Source organism: Meles meles, chromosome 9 (genome assembly GCF_922984935.1).
Source record: "Meles meles chromosome 9, mMelMel3.1 paternal haplotype, whole genome shotgun sequence".
NCBI classification, from domain to species: domain Eukaryota; kingdom Metazoa; phylum Chordata; class Mammalia; order Carnivora; family Mustelidae; genus Meles; species Meles meles.
Window position 1 is genome coordinate 54986045 of NC_060074.1, and position 22833 is coordinate 55008877.

The window sequence follows — 22833 nt, forward strand, 5'->3', positions numbered from 1 at the left end:
TGGAAGAAAGGTATAAACATTCTAATTACTATATAGTTTGAGATCTTGACTTTTCCATCTTAGCAACACAAGAATATCCCTAAGAAATACAATTATATTTTAATCACCCTTTGAGATAGTAACTTGCTCATAGGGGAAAACAAGTGAATTATTGCACTAGTTAATTGCATCTGCATTGTCGATGCACTTCCCAGTGAATGTGTATGTTTCCTGCAGATGGGAAAACAGGATTTCTTTTTGAATACATTACCCTGTGTTCTCAGTGGCATATTTGGGCAAAGGCAAATGTCATAACCCAAAGGCCTCCAACAAAAGTATGCACTGCTTAGAGACACAGCCATTGAAGAAATATGGCAGCGTGGACTGCCAGGAAAAATTCAGCGTCCAAGTCTGTGTGAGGATTGTTTTATTTCATCGTGTATGAAACATGCCTGTCAGAAGCCTTTCAATACATGCATACATTTCATTATGAAACAGAATCTCATGCCTTTCATCTACCACTTCTTTTTGGAAAAAAAAAAGTAGAAGAAGAATTAAAGAACAGAATATAATCATTTAATTAAATCTTCACAGACATTTATTCTTATTCATCCATTTACTCAAGTATTTATGGAAAAAATGCTATAAAAGTGCAAAGATTTTAAAAACCGGAAGTTAATAGTATAAATTGCAAGAGAAGACACACAGAAATTTGAAAAGAAAATGGAACTAGGAATCCCTTTATTACATTGATTTTATTTTTCATATTATTGCTTACCTTGGGTAAGGAAACAGACAAGATTTTAATGTGTGTATTAACTCACTTAACATTAGCTGGTATGACAAAGAACCCTCCAAATTTCAGTAGGTCAACAAAAATGAAAGTTTATTTTTCACTCACTCTCCAGTCCCCTGCAGGTCAGGTAAGCTCTGACTGACAGGTTTTTAGGTTTTGCTCAAACTACAGATAGAGACAATAAAATAAAACATCAGTTCTTTCTTCAGCATAGTGAACCTGGCAAAATTCTTGCCCTTATCCCGTGTAAGGGTCTGCTCTTTAATGTTTCCTGGCAATTATACTGCCTTTCCCTGGTCTCTTGACTTTCCCAGTTTCATTTCAAACCCTTTTTCTTTGAATTTGTAATACCTTTTTAGCTATATTCATTCTCTCCTGATGACCCTATTTTATTTAAGTATGAATTTCTACAAACTCATATTACCACAACTGCCCACCTATGGCATCTGTATCCATATACTACTCTACACAGCCATCCTCTGCTCCCCACTGTAGATGAACAGTGTAGATGAGTGTTAGGCCACTCCCTCAGTTCTGCCCTGGATCTTGTCTACTACTTAAAGATACCACTCCCAATGAGTCTTCTTTTTCTCTCCTATTTCATTTATTTCATTTATTTCCTCCTCTCTGTCGATAAGAAATATGATTTTATTTCTCTTGTCTTAAAAAAATCTCTTGACTTCAATGATCTGTCTTCATCTATAATCCCATTTCTTGGCTTCCCCTTATGGAAAAACTCCTCAAATCAGTATGCACACTATCCCCAATTCTCCTCTTCCTGTTTTTGCTTAAGCCCACTCTAATCACTACTTGTCTACATCACTCTCCCATACCATTATTAATGGTTAATCTAATGGTCAAATATCTATCTTCAGCAGCATGTAACATAGTTAATTGCACCTTTATTTTTTATTTTATTTTTTACAAGATTTTATTTATTTATTTGACAGAGAGAGACACAGTGAGAGAGGGAACATGAGCTGGGAGAGTGGAAAAGGAGAAGCACCCTTCCTGCTCAGAAGGGAGCCTGATGTGGGGCTCTATCCCAGGAGCCTGGGATCATGACGTGACCTGAAGGCAGATGCTTAACGACTGAGCCCCCCAGGGGCCCCTATTGCAACTTCATTTTGAAACACTTTTTTTCCCCACACATTTTCTTGGACAGTAAGATCCTGTTGCTACTCTGCCTAAATCTAGTTCCCATTTCAATCAGAGTGGAAACCAAATTCTTGCAAAGTCCTAAAAGGGCCTACAGAATTGGACCCTCCAGCAACTCTCCGAGTTCGCTCAGCTGATGGGGAAGTATCACCACGAACAGATGGATGCTATTTTAAGAGCTATGTTAGTAATTCTGAGGCTGGTTCAGTGATGGTACTGGTGGGAGAAAACTCAGCCTACATAGAACAGGAAACAACTTACAGTCAAACATGGGACGTCAATATCTTAATCATATAGTAATCATTTTCCAAGAAATTTCTCCCTACTTTGTCCTTCCCTCTAGACCTTGGTTTGCTGACATCTTCTTGACCTTCTCCAAGTCTTCTGTGAATTTCAGAGTTCCCAAATTCTTACCTACCATACTCACAGGAAAAACTCAAAATTCCTGTTCTCTCTCCTCTTTTCTTTCTCTGTTTTCCTCCCTTTCTCTCTCCACTCCTTTCCCCCCCACCCCTTCTTCTTTCTCAGCATAATTTAATTCCCCTTACTTAAAAGTTTTTCATCCAGGTTATCTTTGCCTAGGAATGATGTTCTTCAATGTTTTTTTGGCACAGAAGACCATTATTGTATTCTCCTTAAAAAAAAATAAGAGCAATTCTCTCCCTAAGTGGAATTCTACCTTACTCCTCTTTTATGTGAATTATTCCTCTTTTATGTGAGTTACTTCAGCTGTAGTCAACTTTTAAATTAACTCTATCTGAATCTCATATATATGATATATATGACATATACATATTTATATCTCATATATAAGCATTTTTTTCCTCTTTATTAATCCACATATTATGGCACATTAAAGTTAGATAGACATGTCCTTCTCCTTACGGAACAAAGAGTCAAATAAATGAATTCTGACATATAAACAAATAATCACACTTTTGTGTAACAAGTGCTAAAGAATTGTCAAAGACTACGTGGGGACTTGGGTAAAGAATGAGTCTCTGTGCCCAGGCCAGTGAAGGAGGAGCCAAGCTGTGTTCCCTTAGGGATAAACGTTGAAAGTGGCTCCCCAAGGATGAGGAGGAGACTGTCAGTGACAGCTGAATCCTTGGACGTGGTTGAGATCTCCAAAGTTTCAAATTCAGGTTAAGTGAAGACCCAAGGTTAAGAATTGAATTTCTGTAGTGTGAAACTGATCAAAAATTCCCAGTCGGGATAATTGCTATTATTTATTAAACTGCAATGACATTTAAATATTTTTGTGAAAATCCTTTAAAACAATAATGAATAATAAGTATATTTTGGCAATTAGGACTATGAAAATATATAGACTTGGTCATTATAACCAGATGTAGGTAGAGAGGTTGTAGAACTAATTTAGCCTTATCTGAACATAACTGTGAAATGTCAGAGTTTCAGGAATATCGATTTTACACTGTGCGCTATAAAAAGAGGATAATTCATGGCATGATAAGGAGTAGCATCTATTCTGTGGAAATCTAATGCTTACTTGTGATCAGCTCAACACATTTTAAAGTACATTATGCAATACACTAAAAATAATGATTTTGAGACAAATTAAGCCATAACAGTCTCAAATCAGTTTGCCCACACAGTTAATTGATTAATGTTAGTTGATTAATGTCCTGTTAGGCCTGAGACACTCATTTTTATTTCATTATTCAACACAGTGTTTTCCCACAGCTATTGAATAAAAATGTAATTATTGCTCTAAATTATGTTATTATTAACTTTCACATGGTGTTTCTTGATAAACAGCCGCACACAATAAAAGACCACAAGGAGCAAGGAAGTCCGAGTAACAAGCCCATAAGTATATGGAACCATTTACTATTATGTGTTTCAACTCTACTCAGTACTAAAAAGAAGAGAGGGCAGTATTTTTCCTTACAGAATTACAATCAAAAGACCGTGTTATTAAGAGTTTTAAATATTGATGCTGCAAAGCCTGCATTAGTCAAATAAAACACAGTTGACAGTAATTCCAAATATTGAGTTTCGTTCTCAAAATATGTGAATATAGGCCAAGTCTCTTCTCATGTGCCCACATTTATAGATTCTTGTCAGAGTGATCAACACAAAGGTCATTCACCCCAATATTGCCGTATTTTCTTCTAATAGCTGAAGTTTCAAAAGGAGCATTTCTTGGTGACCTTTACCTAAAACAAACACGACTTCAGAAACAGAGCTCTGGGATCAGATCTGCACTTGTGTACTTAAATGGAATACTTTCTTCTTCTATCTTGTCAGAGATATTATACAATGCAGAATCACAAAGCATTTTGGAATTCTCTAAAGATAATGTATCAATCCTCTGCTTGAGTTTTATAACTAAGATGGACCTTTTCAGAGTTATGCTTTTGACATTATTGTTATGCAAAATGGCATTTTCATGCATTAATCCCCACAAGAACACTGAGTGCTACCCAGTAATGTTATCACATTCAATAAAAAAGATTGCACCAGAGTTTGATGGCTGCAGTTTCTTTGGCTTGATTATTAAAAAGGATAAAGTGTTAAAGCATTTCCATTTATATAGAAATGCCTGTATTTTAAGCAAGCCTAACAATATGCCAAGAAGCTAATAATCTGATAAATAAGCATCAGTGTTAACATTTCATAGTAGGTGAGGCTTAAGGTCTGAAGGATAGCAGAGTTTAACTGAAAAAAAAAAAAAAAAAGACTCAGTCTTTGCTGAGTCAGTATCCAGAGATATAGCAAAGCACCATCAACAATAGTGTCAAGGACAAAGAATAAGGTCAAAACAATGTGGGTAGAACTGAGTCATAGAAGAGATATTTCACACAATGCGAATTTAGCCCACGGCTCAGAGAGGTTATGTAATTTGGCCAAACCCATGCAACTGGTTGGTGGTAGAGTCTCTTCAAAGGACAGTGTGTTTAGAATATCAGCCACAGGAAGGTTCCACATAATGTACTGGAGGCTTGCTACAGCAATCAGAACTTAATAATAAAGACAAAGATTCAGGATCAAACAGAACTTAGCAGAAGATGTAGTGTAACAGATCAAAATCAATACAATCTTTGGTTATAGTTAGGGTAACCCTAAGCCATGCCCTTAGGACTACCATCCTGGCACAATTAATAGCTCTCATTTTACTCTCGAAATTTCCCTGAGTTAGATGAGGAATTATATGGTTACTGTAGTTACAGTGGAAATAGCAGGAAAGCCAGAGTAGGAGTTCTGCCTCTGGCATTTCTTAGCTATCTGATCTTGTCTAGAAGAATAAACTTCACGCCTCCCTCTCATTCCACTCCTCCCTTCCAACCTGCAGAAGCTTTTCTAGTCTTGGGTCAAAAAGTGCTTCTTGTAAATCAGCATATTCTTTCAAACACATCGCCTTCTCCAGAGTCCTTTCTATATTTCTGAAGACCTAAACTTTGAACGAAATCACCTGGCAAATCTTTTTATCACTCTAATCCTTTTCTGAGCTAACTAGCATGGAATGATTTAGCAGACCAGCCATTCAGGGACAAAAACCATATTCATCAATACTTTCAAAAAGTATCCAGCTGTAAGTGTTCACAAAAGCCGTAGCTTTTTGTTCTTAAAATTCCAGAGTGCTAGAAATTCATCTCAACATCAGGATCAGCAATTGTGGGAAAAGAAGCTGCAGGAAATTATCAAGAGTGGTTGCAGGTAATGTTTTGGCATAGTAAAGCTGTTTGTGAATCACATAACTTCATACCTCTGTACCTACCATTCAACCATGTTTAATTTGGTCTTTGTCTGACCCCTCTCTATCCACCTAAGAATCCCAGACAATCACATTTTAAAGACTGTCTTTAGTCCCTTGTAGAAGTTGAACAAATTGTAGAAAAGATGAAAGAATGTGGATAAAGTGAGGAAAATTTTCCCTAGAAAAAAAGAAACATAACTCAAAGTAAAACTCAGTGTGTATGTTTAATTACTAGTGGATAATCTATTCATTACAAAAGATAGTAGAATAAATGCCTTCCTACTTTTAAATCCTTTAAACATAATAGAAAACTATTATCTCAAATACTCTAACATTTGGAGGAAAACTTGTTATTTCATGTCAGTTAAAGAGACTTTTAGTCTTTTATGTCAATAAAAAGAAGGACTGTCTGCTTCACAGGTAAGTACATTATAAGAATCAGTTCATACACCCAGTTGATATTAAAATAAATGCAATGAACTAGATTATGCTTGTGGTTACTGGATCCGAGCACAGCTCCACTACAATATAGATGGTGCCTTTAGTCACTTATATGGTGGCTCAATTCCTTTTTCTCTGAGTCAGCCATAAATTGTCTTGAATTCTTGTTCCTGGAGCCTAAAAGCAGTTAGAAAAAGTTACATAAATCCTTAAATAACTGAGTAAATACCTAAGTAAAATAATGATTTTTTTTAACTCTTATTGCCACTTCCCACTCCCTGTAAATACTGTTTTTGTATACAAGACATATTCATTCTATTATCTGAAGACAGAAAGTGTATGGCTCATGAATGGGACTGGGAAGTGAGAGATAAAATACAGCTTGCTCAGGCAACAAAAATCGGAGGTGTGGTTCTGAGAAATTTGCACGCTTGTATCCAGCACAAGTCCAGATTCTGGAGCAAAACTGAAGGAATTCTAAAAGGAGTCCTTTTTGCAGCAATAACACAGTTGATCTGTGCCTTAAGATCTGGTCACCTAATGGATAATTCTTTGTTCCCTAGCCATGCTTCATCATGAACCCTTTTGAGCCCGGTGGTGGATGATCTCTCAGATTGTAACACCAGCTTCCTTTTCTAATTCTGTCTCCAAAATGAGAAGCTGACTTAATTTCTTAAACATGGTTAATGTATTTCTGCTGTACACAGTACATCACTGGAAGGTACCACTAGCCATCTTCTAAAATCGGGACTGAATCTCACAGATGATTTTAATGTTAGAGGTGAAAAACATACCCAATTAGGAAGGAGCAGATTTTCCTAAAGTCGATCTACCTACACATTCTCATGGGATTATTCTTGCAGCCATTAGGGAGAAAGGAATTAGGAAATTAACAAGGAAATACAGCCTTACTTCTCTCAGTTAGTATAAATGTATTAGATAATGAGATACAATGTGTCATATCAATAACATGCCTCATACTTTATCATTAAATCTTACCAAGAATAAAAACATAGAAAACAAACTTGGTGAGAAGTTCCCAATGAATCCTTTATAATGTTTTACCCTAATTCTGCCTGTCTGTGTTGTTCCTAGCACCCAAATTTCCACAACTAGATAGAATAAAGTATAAATTCATTTAAAAATTATGCTCAAGATTTAAACTTTGAAGAAGCAAATCAATTGATGTTCTCCAGCTATGAAAAAGTAGACATAAGAACCTGTTGGGTGATAATCCTGCCCCTAAAAAGCTGAGGAGAACTACAGGCAAGGAAGAAAGCTTTTTGGAAGCATATTGTCTGTCCTATCATCTGGCCAATCTTTGAGTACAATTAATTCAACTTTGTGATAGGGAAAAGAAACATGAAAAAAAAAATTTTTTAATATTTTATTTATTTAAGTATTTGATGGAGAGAATGAGTGCACAAGCAGGGGGAGCAGCAGTAGACGAAGAGGGAGAAGCAGGTTCACTGAGGAGCAGGAAGCCCAATGCAGGGCTCCATCCTAAGACCCCGGGATCATGACCTGAGCAGAAGGCAGACATTTAACCAACTAAATCACCCAGGTGCTCTGAAAATCATTTAAAAAATTGAGGTGGGGGGCACCTGGGTGGCTCAGTTGGTTAAGCATCTGTCTTTGGCTCAGGTCTTGATCTCAGGGTCTTGGGATTGAGCCCTGTATGGCTCCCTGCCCAGTGGCGAGTCTGCTTCTCCCTCTCCCTCTGCTCCACTCCCTGGCTTGTGCTCTCTCTCAATTAATAAATAAAATTCTTTTAAAAAAAGATAAAAATAAAGTAAAAAATACAGGTGGTTTGTAAAGAAATATGTTACAACTTTAATTTTAGTTACTTAAGAACTTCCCGAAGCTCACATAATCAAAATAAATGCAGACCTTATGTTTCTTTTGATATCTATTATGTTTTAAGTTCTTCTAGCTTTAACATTATCCTTAAATTTAATATGCAAGCTACAAAAACATATGAGTGGTGCTAGGATACAGTTGAATTATCTGAAGTCCATTATCGGAAGAGTAGGCTTTGGACTTGCTTTTTAAAAATTCACCTGGAGTTGTCATGTAGTTAAATACCAATCTCACTTATTACATACAATCTGACTTAATACTTGGGGTTTTTTTTTGCATGTACTAAAAAGGCTTATCTCTTGTTTGTGTCAGGACTGTGAACATAAATGTCAAGAATAAGAGACTCTTTTCTTTTGAAATATGCTTCTGATCATAAGCATCTTGATCATCTCAAGCATAATTCTCTTCACACTAATATTTGAAATCCAGTTGTAATAACTTCAGAAAGAGTTGGCTTTCACTTTCTTTCTTCAACTGTCCCAGACATGGAAAGAGATTCCCAAAGACCTACTCATTCATGCTGCTGAAATAATTCCAAAAGACTTCAATCTGTTCCAAAAAAAAAAAAAAAAAAATCCATTCTCAGATGAAGATTTTTAATTCTTAAATTTAAAGAACCAATTGCAGACTTGAAAGTAATTCAACAGAAACAATAATACTCATTTAAAAGTTTACATTTTGCATTTTAGTATCAACTTGCTTTAAAATCACACCTATTTTATTTAATGAATTTCCATATATATAGTCAAATTTCTTGCTTTTCTCCAAATGTTACATTTCCAGAAACTTGGAAGAGTAGGTTTCACACATCAGAATCCATGAAAAATATTTTTAATATACATTTTAGAGGTCCATCCCATATTTGCAAATTCATAAGTTGAATGCCAATTTTAGGTCAAGTATTTGAAGATTACTCTCTAAAATATCTCTAATAAGATATTCTTATTTATTTAAAAACTGAATAATCTTTTTCACATCTAGTAGTAAATCTCTATTTTTCTTCTTTTTATCAAAGACACCACTTTGGTTTGTTTACAACAAACCAAGAAACTAATTAACCAAACAGACAAAATACTATATAAGAATCATGGTGACAGTGAATCCCAGATTCTGAGCAGAAACTAGAGGAAACTGTAGGTCAAAATAGCAAATGCTGTTAAGTAGATATGGAGTTCTAGCTCTAGGCAGCAAGGCTATCTTTAATATCTCTAATAGCTGCCTGCTGATGTTGGAATGGAAATAGAGAAGGATCACTTCACTAGACTGGACCACTGAAGACCCATTGTTTTTTTTTTTTTTTTTTTCTTGTTAGTTCTCTTTATAGACTCTGGTTCTAGGGACGGGCGGCCGGTGCGGACCGGCAGGCTGGCGGGGTGCAGGGCGGGGCGGGAGGGTCTATTTACAGGCCCACCGCGAGGCTGTACCATGGGCACCTGCCGGCCGGGCTCCCCCATAACTCCAAGATAAGTTACCGCTGGCCGGGCGGGCGGTGGGCAGGGGTGGGAGCGGGCAGGGGCTGTACACGCGGGGGGGGGGGGGGGGGGGGGGGGGCGCAATATTGTGGAGCTGGGGGCTGTAAACATGGCCGGGGGGCCCTGCCCACCCCGAGTGGTCTCTCCACTGAAGACCCATTGTGACAGAACACTAGAGAAGCAGTCGATTAAGTTAAGCAGCTTAATTGAAGTGAGGTTAGGCCAAAGAAATGAGGCTATTTCTCAGCCATGAAAGAATCCAGGCTATACCAAGCCAGGCCCCTCTCATAGTGACTTCACACACACATGCACAAGTGTGCACATTCAGCAGTGGCATGAGGCTCTTCACCCAGAGTTACCCATGACTCTAGTTCCATTTTGTGTCCTTGTGCTTAGCTGAATCACTGATCTAGCAACAAGCATTTAAATATGAGCTATAAAATGGTTCTAACGAAATTTAAGGCTGTAGAGGGAGGAGATTCAAGAGAAAGCTATTTTCTCTTTTTCTGGATAAAAGTCTTACTATGTGGATAAATAAGTATGAATAGGCAAAAAAAAAAAAAAAAGAAAGAAAGGAATAGTAAATAGTGTTCTTAAACTGGTTCTCTGCATAATAACAAGTAAAACATGGTATCCATGAATTGGAAAACCAAAAACATTTATGAAAAATGATTTCTTCAAGAAACAGTAAGATTCAAACCCCAACTACTTTGAAATCTCCATAAAAAACAATAGTAACTCATTTCTTAAAATAAGAAAGGCCTGGTGAGACAATAGGTGCAAATGAAAAGGAAACTAGAAGAGACATGCAAATAGAAATTTCTAAAGAAAGTTAATAAGGATGAGTGAAGAAGAGTTTAAACCAAAACAGACACCCTTCCCCATGAACAAAAACAAAACAAAATAAGACAAACAAAACAGGCAGCCATGTGTTTTGAAAATATAAGCAATAATGCACAGAATCAAGAGATATTAGAATTTAGAGGAGTTGAAGAATTTGGGAGAAAACCACTGAAGAATAAACACAGTTGTTTTGCTTTAGCATAGAGCAAAACAAAACAGAAATGTTATTCAAAGATTTATGGGAAGAAAATGGACTTAAAATGCACACTACATACCAGAAAATATGAGTAACATTGGCTAGCTACGTCCTGAGAGAAGTATTAAATATTGTGACACAGAAATACACATTTCTGTATTAAATATTAAGAAAGTATGCAGGTTTAATGAAAGGTGTTGTTTACATAATGAAAAAAATGAGCCCCTTTGGTTGGTCAGTGGAACACTAACTGCCATAGAAAGACATATAGAGTTCTGAGGTAAAAGGTTTTGGTCCAAGTATTCTTTATCCAGTGTAGTCGGTTACCAATTCATTAACATATATAAAGGGGAAAAAAAGATACACCTGTGGAAACACATTACAGAAATTCTATAGTAGTAGAAACTTCAAATATGTTGGATTCATTTTTGAAAGATCAATGTGAATATGTATGTATATATATGTGTGATTTTAATAATGTAATACAATTTATTGTTTAGCTATATCAAAATCTATATCTGAACATTATATCTGAAAAATAAAATACATACTATCTTTCCAAATACCCATGGGATATATTTTTTTAAAACTGATAATCTACTAGATCTTAATTTTTTAAAGGAAAAAGCAAAGTTCAACATTCACAAATAAAACTAAAATGTAATAACAAAGCAAGAAAAATGTAATGTAATTGTTTAGAAATTTAAAATACTTTAAAAATAATACTTAAAGGATTCAAAGGATGTTAAAGCCAATATAACATATCATTTAGAAATTTGTTTCATTGAAAAAGCTGCATCATAATTTATAGAAGGTGTTCAAATCCAAAGTCCCATGAAAATTCACAACATAAAACATAATACATTACAAACAGATATAAAAATGATTGTAATTATGTAATCATATACAGATAATATGCATTATATATTATATTATTATGTAACATATGCTAGTATATATAATTTATAATATACTTAATAGTATTTCTAAATATTTAGTGTAAAGGCCATGCAAATAATACAATACCCTTAAACTGCAGTAAAAAATTGAACATAGAGAGATTTAAAGATCAATAAATTAGTAAAAAAACTTAGTTGATATATTTGAGGTTGAATCTCTGATGAGATTTTAAAAGGTGGTAAATATAAGAATTGTTAGTGGAAGTGAAAAACTATAAATTTTTTTTTTTTTAGATTTTGATTTATTTACTTGAGAGAGAGAGAGAGAGAGAACAAGCTGGGGGAGGGAAAGGGAGAAGCAGACTTCCTGCTGATCAGGGACCCCCAACATAGGACTCCATGCCAGGACACTGGGATCATGACCTGAGCTAAAGGCAGACACTTAACCAACTGGAACACCCTTATAAATTTATTATGTTACAAGTTAGAAAAAAAAATATATAAGCACTGGTGTTCAGAAGATCTAATATATGTAAATGAATATTAGACAGAATTTCATAACAATAAATTTGGAAATCTTAAATGAAGAGCTTTTCAGAATATATGTGTTAGTATAACTGACAGTTAATTTTAACCAATTACATTAGAGCTGAAAAGAAATTTAACCAGTTAGAATTAAGTTATAAAAGAACAATCCTCAAGGAAGGAATTTTAACTGAGAAAGTTTAAATATATTGTCTATCCTACATTGAAGAATAGGTTGGTTACTGGATATTTATTTTTTAAAAATTTTAAAAGATTTTATTTATTTACTTGTCAAAGAGAGAGAGAGTGCAAGCAGGGGAAGCAGCATGCAGAGCAGGCAGAGGGAGAAGCACACTCCCAGCTGAGCAAGAAGCCTGATGTAGGACTCAATTCTACCACCCTGGAATCATGACCTGAGCCACCTAGGCATCCCAGTTACTAGATTTCTAAACAGGTTCCTGCACATGTACTGAAAAACAAAGGTTTCTCAAGTTATCTCATGGAATCAGTTTAATTCAGAATTTAATCTGAGAAATTTAACAGGTAAAAATGTCAAATGCAGACCATTCTCACTTATGAATGTTAGCAAAAATATAAATATTTACAAACAAGTTTACCAATATAGCGTCAAATGGATGCATAAGATTTACTCTAAGGATGATAGGATGAATCAGTGTTAAGAAATCCATAATTTGTCATGTTAAGGGGTCAATAGGAAAAATATTTATTGTTCACTATACAGATACCAGAAACATAATGGATGAAAATACAACCATTATTGATTAAAAAAAAACAACAACACATTAAAACAAGAATGAAATAATGAATAAAAATCTCAATTGAAGAGTGCCTGGGTGGCTCAGTGGGTTAAAGCCTCTGCCTTCAGCTCAGGTCATGATCCTAGGCTCCTGGGATCAAGTCCCTCATCGGGCTCTCTGCTCAGCAGGGAGCCTGCTTCCTCCTCTCTCTCTGCCTGCTTCTCTGCCTACTTGTGATCTCTGTCTGTCAAATAAATAAATAAAATCTTAAAAAAAAAAAATAGAATCAGGAGGAAGATACATGATTAACACCACTCTTTAACTTCAACCTTAGAACTGTTCTTAATGCAATTGCCCAAAGCAATATTATTAGAGATATAAACATTAAAAATATGATTGCTGTGCTATGATTTATTATTCATGTGATGGCCTATTTAGAAAATCAGGTAATTAAGGTGGCAAACTGGATAAAGCAAAAACATTCTTGGGCAGTAAAACAAACAAACAAAGTACCTTAAAAAATATGTTTTCAATCTAAGATTTATGGTTTAGGGGGTAACTTGACAAAAATCATTCTTAAAAAAAATGTAAACTGAAAATTGCCAGGAAAACTGATAATGGAGGATTTGCTAGTTACTGCGACATATTATAAGGTTAAAACGATTTTAAAAAATATGCTGGTGGCAAATTAGAATGGTAAGTAACTGAGATAGGAAAAAATTTATATGTATTCTTTGTGTATGTGTTTTATTACTCAAGCCCTTTTGAAGTTCTTTGAATTTTTAATCGAAATATTTAACAAAAGACAGAATTATGCATCTCCTTTGATCCAGAAATTAAATCTAATTAAGTCTACGAATTTAGCTTAAGGGGAAAAAAACGGACAAATATGTCAAAGTGTGTCTAAATTTTTTTAAAAAAATGCAAAATTCATGAAATAAATGAAGAGAATTGATCAATGGAATACTCTCCATGGCCATTAAAATAATGATATAACTAGTTTTTGAGAGAGAAAGATATTTGCTTTTTACTACTAAGTATATAAAGCAAATGTACTCTGTTTCCATTTTTGTAAAGATAAATTCAACGCATGTATTTTAAACATATCTGAAAGAGTATGTGTGATAGGAATAGTGGAAAAACTTTGTTTTCTTCTCTACAGTTTTAGATACCTCTGTATTAAGATATTTTTAGTCTTATAATCATAAAAAATAATGGTATTGGCATATTTTGAGGATAATGAAGAAATAATTTACTGTTCCTCCTTTCTCCAGCTCATTCTTTAACTCTATTCAGCAGCTCAAAAATGCCTCTCCAGGGTTCTTAAGATAGAAGTTGTAATAGGGCATGAAGAGGAGGCCAGAATAGGATAACCTGAACTCAGGTAAATAACTACTAATCCTGGATCTTCCTATTGTTCTATAAATAGGTGTTATGTTGTGTGTTTGGTGGAGGAGGTGAGTTCAGGGTCTCCCTATGTCACTAACTTGGATTGGGACCTCTGGAGACGATGAATAAAGAGAATGCAGTGAAACAGGTAGGAGAGTATAGGTATTGAGGTCCTGATGTTAATATTACCTTGACTACTTTTATAGTCAAATCCTATTAATGTGTGAGACATATAAGCCATGCATATATGAAAGTTATTATTTTCCCTAATTGCAAACCCATCTACTTATTAAAGAGAACTTCAAATCTTTATTATATAAAAAGCTATTTCAATTGGATTCTAAAGCAAATATAGATGCTAAAAGACAAAATAATTATCTTGACAAAAAAAGTAGTAGGCAAGTATAAACTCCTGAATTAAAGTCTTCAACACAAAGGTATACATGCTTAAATTCATGTTTTTAAAAAGCAATAGGTCCAAAAAAAAAAAATTAGGTCCAAGAATAAGAGAGAAAAAATCACCTATGTATCATTGAAAATGATTAAAACAAACCAATGATAAATTTAAAAGAATTAAAATTAAAAGAGGCTTAGTGGTTGCTGAATTAACAACATTGGCTTCCTAAAATCAGATCTAAATTTAAATAAAAATAAGATTCATCACCTTAACAAGATACGCATTTATTGGGTTGCATTTTGTTGCCAAATGTTTGTTAGGTGATTGCAAATGCTGAATTAATCTGAACAAGTAATATTCATAAGGCAAGGATATATATAAGAGCAAATGAAAAAATTTTTGAGTGCCAAGTCTAAAACAACGTTGATTGAAACATTCAAAAGTATTTCTTAAATAAATATTGTTTATATTCTTTTTAGGAAAGTCACATGTATATTGTTGAAATTTGGGAAATAGAGAAAGTATAAAGAAGAAAATAAAAATCTTTTATAATCTCACTGTTCTAAGATAATTGCTATTAATATTTTGGTATTTTGCTCCCAATTCTTTTTTCTTGTTGGAGATAAACTCCTTCCCCCCTCAAATTGATATCATATTCTATGCATTGCTTCTAACATGCTCTTCTCAATTTGTTATATTATAAACATATCTCCAAGCTATAAAGAATTCTTCAAATGCATTGTGTTTGTTTCATACTATTCCAATTTATGAATGTATCATAATACATTTCAACACTTCTCTGCGGTTGGACATTTGAATTGTTTCCAAAATTTTTTTAAGATTTTATTTATTTATTTGACAGACAGACAGATCACAAGTAGGTAGAGAGGCAGGCAGAGAGAGGAGGAAGCAGGCTCCCTGCTTAGCAGAGAGCCCGATGCAGGACTCGATCCCAGGACTCTGGGATCATGACATGAGCCCAAGGCAGAGGCTTAACCCACTGAGCCACCCAGGCGCCCCTAAATTTTTTTTTAAGATTCCAATTTTTTATATTAAAAATAATGCTTCAATAAGCACAATTATATGTATCCTTTGTCCATATTTCTAATCTTTTCCTCAGGAAAAATTTCTGGAAGTGAAATTTCACATTAAAAGTATAAGAAATGGCTCTAGTTCCATCCACGTCGTCTCAAATGGCAAGATTTCATTTCTTTTGATGACTGCATAGTATTCCATTGTGTATATATACCACATCTTCTTTATCCATTCATCTGTTGATGGACATCTAGGTTCTTTCCATAGTTTGGCTATTGTAGACATTGCTGCTATAAACATTCGGGTACACGTGCCCCTTCGGATCACTATGTTTGTATCTTTAGGGTAAATACCCAGTAGTGCATTTGCTGGGTCATAGGGTAGTTAGTGAAATAAGTCAATCGGAGAAAGACAACTAATATATGATCTCCCTGATATGAGGACATGGAGAAGCAACATGGGGGGTTAGGGGGATAGGAGAAGAATATATGAAACAAGATGGGATTGGGAGGGAGACAAACCATAAATGACTCTTAATCTCACAAAACAAACTGGGGGTTGCTGGGGGGAGGTGGGATTGGGAGAGGGGGAGGGGGTTATGGACATTGGGGAGTGTACGTGCTATCGTGAGTGCTGTGAAGTGTGTAAACCTGGCGATTCACAGACCTGTACCCTGGGGATAAAAATACATTATATGTTTATTAAAAAAAAAAAATTTGGAAGGGGAGGCGAACCATAAGAGACTATGGACTCTGAAAAACAACCTGAGGGTTTTGAAGGGTCAGGGGTGGGAGGTTGGGGGAACAGGTGGTGGGTAATGGGGAGGGCACGTTTTGCATGGAGCACTGGGTGTTGTGCAAAAACAATGAATACTGTTACGCTGAAAAAATAAATAAAATGGGGGAAAAAAGTATAAGAAATGGCACAAAATCTGAATCAATTTATTTTTGGAAATTTATATCAATATATGCTCTCATCGACAAGGTACGTATATGCCTAAAAAGAACACTGGGAATTTAGCTTTTACTTTGTACCCAAAACATATTGTAACACCCGTAATAATTGTCATGTGGCTATTCATTCCACAACAAAGGAAATTTTCATAAGGAAAAGACCAACAAATTTCTATTTCTTCCCCCGAAGAAGTCATTTCACTTTCCCTATGGGGTAGTCTGAACTTCTATTTCTCGGGTATCAGTTTTCCTTCCTTTTGGTTTTCACTAGCCATAGAAGTCTCTTCTAAATAGATTACATGAACTCTAAACTGTCTTCTTCTACAAATGATTCACTGTTTCCTATCATTGGACATTATCAACTATGCTGTGTGTATATAAACCTGTGTTTTCCTTACAAAAGAAGCCTTTTTTTTTTTTTTAAGACTGACTTATTTATTTGAGAGAGAGAGCAAGAGGGAGCAGGGGAGGGTCAGAGGGAGAGCAAGAGAATCTTGATCAGACTCCCCACAGAGCAAGGAGACTGTGGGAAGTGGGAGATGGGGATGTGGGGAGAGAGGGCTTGATGTCACGATGCTGAGAACTTGCCCCTGAGATCATGACCTGAGCCGAAACCAAGAGCTGGGCGCTTAACCAACTGAGCCTCCCAGGTGCCCGCAAAGAAGGCATCTTGACATTGGAGAAAGAACATGGATTCTGACTTGAGTTGAGTTCCAGGCCCTCCTTTTGCTCACAGAGGTTAAATCTTCTGCAGCTGAACTTCTATATTCAAAGGTTAATCATACCATCCACAGGATTATTGTGAAGATTTGGAAGTAATGAGAAGCTACCTAGAAACTAGTATTAAGGGCGCCTGGGTGGCTCAGTGGGTTAAGCCGCTGCCTTCGGCTCAGGTCATGATCTCAGGGTCCTGGGATCGAGTCCCGCATTGGGCTCTCTGCTCAGCAGGGAGCCTGCTTCCCTCTCTCTCTCTCTCTGCCTGCCTCTCTATCTACTTGTGATCTCTCTCTGTCAAATAAAAAAAAAAATCTTTAAAAAAAAAAAAAGAAACTAGTATTAATTAGCTGCTGAAACTAGCTTTGTTTAAGGTATGAGTAAAAGAGCTAAAAATGCTTGTTCTCATTTGGAAAATAAAATACCACTCCCATTGCTTAACTAAACTGAAAGGTTAAAATAAGATGGACTGAGAAGGTGAAAATATGAATAGACTCTTGCAATTCAAAAATCTTTTACTTATGACTTTTAAAAGATTCTGTGTCTGGGAGAACAACAGAAATCAAGAAGAAACTTTAAGAACCTACAAATTATTACTGAATCACATGTACTACTCCTGCAAACGTGGTTACCTGATTTTTATGTTAAGGTCTATTTCAAAACTTCTTTGAAACTTATGTTTATTACTTTAAAAAGAAGTCTGTGCCTATCAATTTGCTTCAAATATGACATAAGCATGTAAAACAAAGACAGGTTTCTTTATTCTACTTTACATTTTTCTTATGGTCTCTGATAAATTTGGGGATACAGGGCTTACAGTTTTCCTCTGATGGTTGGGAAACTGGAATGAAAGATATATTTTTTGAGCCATACACGCCGTTAAAAATCCAGTAGATTTTAGCAACAATGGTATTCCTAATGAGTCTTAAGGGCAAGGAAAGGGATTGAGAGTAATTTTGATACTGTCTTGTCTTTCACCAGTTGCTGCTAATCTTTTGAAAGGTTTTCTATTTTTGACCTACATTCAGACAGACCCTGCTGTTTGACAAAGCTTATTTTCAAGTCTGATTCACAAGAGCCTTGCAGGGACTCCAGGGCTTGGAGGTAATTCTCCTAGAAATATAAAAGTTTCCTTTGGATAATTAACCACTGCCACAGGAAACTTGAAGTACCTAGAAATCTGACTTTCCAGGACAACATCACTCTATTGGTAGAGTTGAGGAAACAAAGCCCTTATACCAGCATGCTCTGCTCTGAAGACTGAAGTCAGGAGCCTGTGGGGCAGAATCAATGGATCAGTGGGACACAAGAAAGCTAAGACAAACACTGGGAAACAAGATGCAATTACTGTATGTCTAAACTATCCTCAGGTGACAAGACCGATGTTTGAGCTCTGCCAACAATTTTTCTCACAGGTCTTAACTATTATAAAATGGTGGACTTACCCGAATATTTGGTTGCTTAAAGATTCCTTTTTTATGACTCCATTACTAAGTGACTATACTCTAACTCCTTTCCCACCTCTCCAGTGTGCAAGGGTCACCTTCACTGTCACCTCCTGTCCCTGTGGCTGCTTTTTCTGAATTCTTACCTCTTTCTACCATTTAAATATGAATGGGATACTTCATCCTACTTTAATGTTGTCATAATCACTTGGGGACACCAATAGATTTTTGTTATCACCAAACAATAGAGAAACTAATGTTTAATAAGTTACACACCTAGGATTTTATACCGCTAAGTGAAAGAATGAAATTTTGGGACTGATATCCATTATGTCGTGACCCATATTATGAATGTTTTCTAGCTTTTCTCCATAGGTTTCTCCACAGGTTTCTCCATAGGTTTCCAAGGAGAGGCCTTGCACAACCAGATTCAACCTTTTCACCAGAGAAATTCCTCTTGTATTTTTTCAATATAGAATTTTCATGTGAGATCTCTTTTGAAATAAGTCTTCTGCTCCAAACCACAAGACAAACAAAACCTCCAGTAGCAATCACCAACAACTGTTCTGGTGGTTTCAACTGTTACTTATTTATATATTCCTATTGAATAGATGTGTGCTGCTATTCATTACTTTTTAGACACTTTACCAGTTGGGTCTATTCAGAGACAGAAATCACAACAATTTTTTCACCACAGAGAATTTAATATAAAGAATTGTTAGTCAGATATAAAGAATTTTTAGTTAGGTAACTGTAGAGGTGAAAGGGAAAATTAAGTTAGCAAAGAGGTAGTGACTAAACGAAGCAACTGCCACCTCTAGGGCTATGGGAATAACAGAGAGAGGTTAAGGTTATTAGAAGTCTGGAAGAGGGGCCCACGGGGCTGGGACTCAGATCTCTGAGGAGGAGGTGCTAGCTGACTTATGGGGTGTCTCTGAATGCCCCTGCAGTATGGCTGCTTCTGCCCATGAGGATAAAACTGTAAGCAGAATTCATGTAAGCAGAATGATATGCTACTGCTAAGGTGAAGAGAATTACCTACTGCCTTCCCACTAAGTACGAGGAAGATTCCGTTCACTTATATGCTCCACCTCCCCACCTGTCTGCCTTCCTGCTGTTCCTTTCAACTCCTGCCCCGTCCTCCATGTACAAACACAGTTGTATCATGATCTTGGTTTAATCCAGAATTTTGATGTTTACATGACTCTGTGTAAACATATTCACAGCTGAGCCACGTTATAGACTATAAATTACTTATGAGTGCAACATTTATATTCCCTGGAGTTAATCATTTCTTGGTTATTTTGTTTGTTTGCTTTTCGGTGTACTTCGCACTAACGTACCCTCAGACTCTCAATAGACATGCGCATCAGGTGGCATAAATTTCTTCTCCTCGGTGACTCCCCGGGAGTCCTCCCACTCCATCTGGACTAGTTGCTCTCTAATCTGTGTCACCTCTGTCCTCTGAGGATCTTCTATCATCCCTACCACCTCCCAGTGTGGTCTGCTTTCTTTAGAGACCTCGGTTTTAATTCATTTTGGCTTATTGCCTCACTTTTAATGAAACACATCCTCAAATAATTTCCTTAGAAAGGGTACATGGCAGATAAGTTTTTGAGAACCTGAATATGTGAAAATATATTTAGTATAATTAATTCCTAAAATTAATTTTCAGTTTGGCTAGGTTCAGCACATCATTTTTACCTCAGAATTTTCAAAGCATTTTCCACAGCCTTCCAGCCTCAAGTGAGACTGTTGAATGGTACAATTTCAATTACTGATTTTTGTTTCTGGCCTGTTTACCTACTCTGGAAGCTTCTGGTATCTTTAATTAGCTTCTAGCATTTTGAAATTTTTTGATATTATGTTCTGAGGTGGTCTTTCCCCCTTTCTTGTGTTAAGACATCATTAGACTTTTTAGTACTGAAATGCATGGCCTTCAGTCCTGGAAATTTTCATTTTATTATTTCTCCGATAACTGCAGTTCTCTTCCATTTTATTTATCTTTACCTCCTGGAACATCCACTATCTACAAATAGAACCTCCTAAAACAACCATGTAATTTTCTCTCATATTTTGAATCTGTCATTTTAGTTCAGTTTTGGGGAAATCTTTTCCATGTATCTCCCAACTTTTCTGTTTCCTTCAAAACATTACCCATTATTTTTAATTTTCAAGGTATTTTTTGATGTTGTTTTCTGAATGTCACTTTATATAAAATCTTCTTTCATGGATTTTTAAGGCTTTCTATAGCTCATAACTGTATACTTCATACATTTTAAAAATTTTTAAAATATTCTCTGTTTATATATTTATATATATTTTTCAGCATCCTGTTTCCTCTGAGTTGCTTTTTGGTTTGTTTGGTTTTTATGTAATAGGTTTTTGGCAAATGTCTGGGCATCTTTGGAGGTTGATTAATATTTAAGAGCAAAGCACTTAATGGTTGATTAGAAGTTCTAAAATTTCCTGAGAAGCTTCACTGGAGAATGATTGAGTGAGACAACCATTTTGTTGGGAATGGGTGAAATCTTTTTCTTTGGCTTAGTCTCCCACACAGGAAAACTGGCAGAATTCTTGGAGGCAAACTTGGGGAACAGGGCCTCAACTAGAACCCATGGAGTTCCATATGGCCTCTCCCCTGCTCCCCCTTTCCCCGCTCTATGGTACCCGAAGTCCCTGGTCCTGGTTCAGCCTTCCTTATTTAAACCTCTAATTATACACAAGCAGGAAGGAATCTCAGTTCCTTCCTGATTTTACCCAGCCTTTCAGACAATCCTCATGTTTTCAGTCCCATATTATCCCATATGGCAATGTCAGAAAACTGTAATTCCTGAGACTTTCTGGAGTACTGAGACACGAATAAGACTCCTCAATACACTGTCAATTTAATTACCACTAGTGCAACTGTTTCCCAGATGTTAATATTGTGTTGATATCTCTTTTCTGCTATGATTGCCCCTTCTCTTTTCTTTACCTCTTAACTCCTCTGCTATCCTTATAATGGACACTTCAGAGAGTAGGATTCAAAGTACATCCTGTTAAAATCCACTAGATTTAACAAAATTCTCAGTTTGGTTTATTTAATCATCACTATTTTATTAAGTATTTCTCTCATCCAAGTACTAACCAGGCCTGACCCTGCTTAGCTTCCGAGATCAGACGAGATCGGGCGCGTTCAGGGTGGTATGGCCGTAGACATTTATTAAGTATTTCTAATGTTTATTAAATTTTGCTTCTTGCCACATTTTCAAAAGTGTGTACCAGCATGGAGATTTATTCGTAAAGGTTTTAATTAATTATTTATTTGTTTGTTTATTTATTTATGAGAGAGAGGAGGAGGAGCAGGAGAGGAGCAGACTCCATGCCAAGTGTGGAGCCCACATGGGCTTCAGTCCCATGATCCTGAGATTATGACCTGGGCTGAAAACAAGAGTTGGTCGCTTAACCATCTGAGCCACTTAGGAGCACCCCAACCATGGAGATTTTTAAAAATAGTGTTCTTGGATGAATTATGAAGTATATTTTATATTAACAGTATGGCCATATTTGCATAAGTTTATATCTGGCTCTCTGTTCTGCTTTATTGATGTACAATATATCTGTTTTAGGCCTGTCACATTACTATAGCTTTGTAATTTTTTGTTTTTGTTCTTTTTTTTAATGTTGGAAAGTATGAAACCTCCAGCTTTGTTCTTATTAAGACCGTTTTGGCTATTTGGGGTTCTTTGTGTAATTGTAAGTTAGCTTTTCTCCTGTCATGAAAACTTTCATTTGGATTTTGATAAAGATTGCATTGAATCTATAGATCACTTTGGGTTATATGCATATATTAACAATATGAAGTCTTTTGAGCAATGAACATGGGATGTCCTTCCATCGGTCTGTGTCTTTAATTCAGCAGTATATTGTATATTTAAGTCAGCAGTATATTGTAATTTTCAGTATACAGGCCTTGGGCTCCCTTGTTTAAGTTTTTTCATCTTTTGATTCCCTTCCCCATTTTCTTCTCTTTTTTTTTTTTGAGATTATTTTTATTCATTTGATAGAGAGAGACACAATGAGAGATGGAACACAAGCAGGGGGAGTGGGAGAGGGAGAGGGAGAAGCAGGCTTCCTGCTGAGCAGGGAGCCCAATTCGGGGCTTGATCCATGGACCCTGGGATCATGACCTGAGCTGAAGGTGGATGGCTAATGCCTGAGCCACCCACAAACTGCCTCCCTATTTATTTTTGGTGCGTCTTCTGTAGGC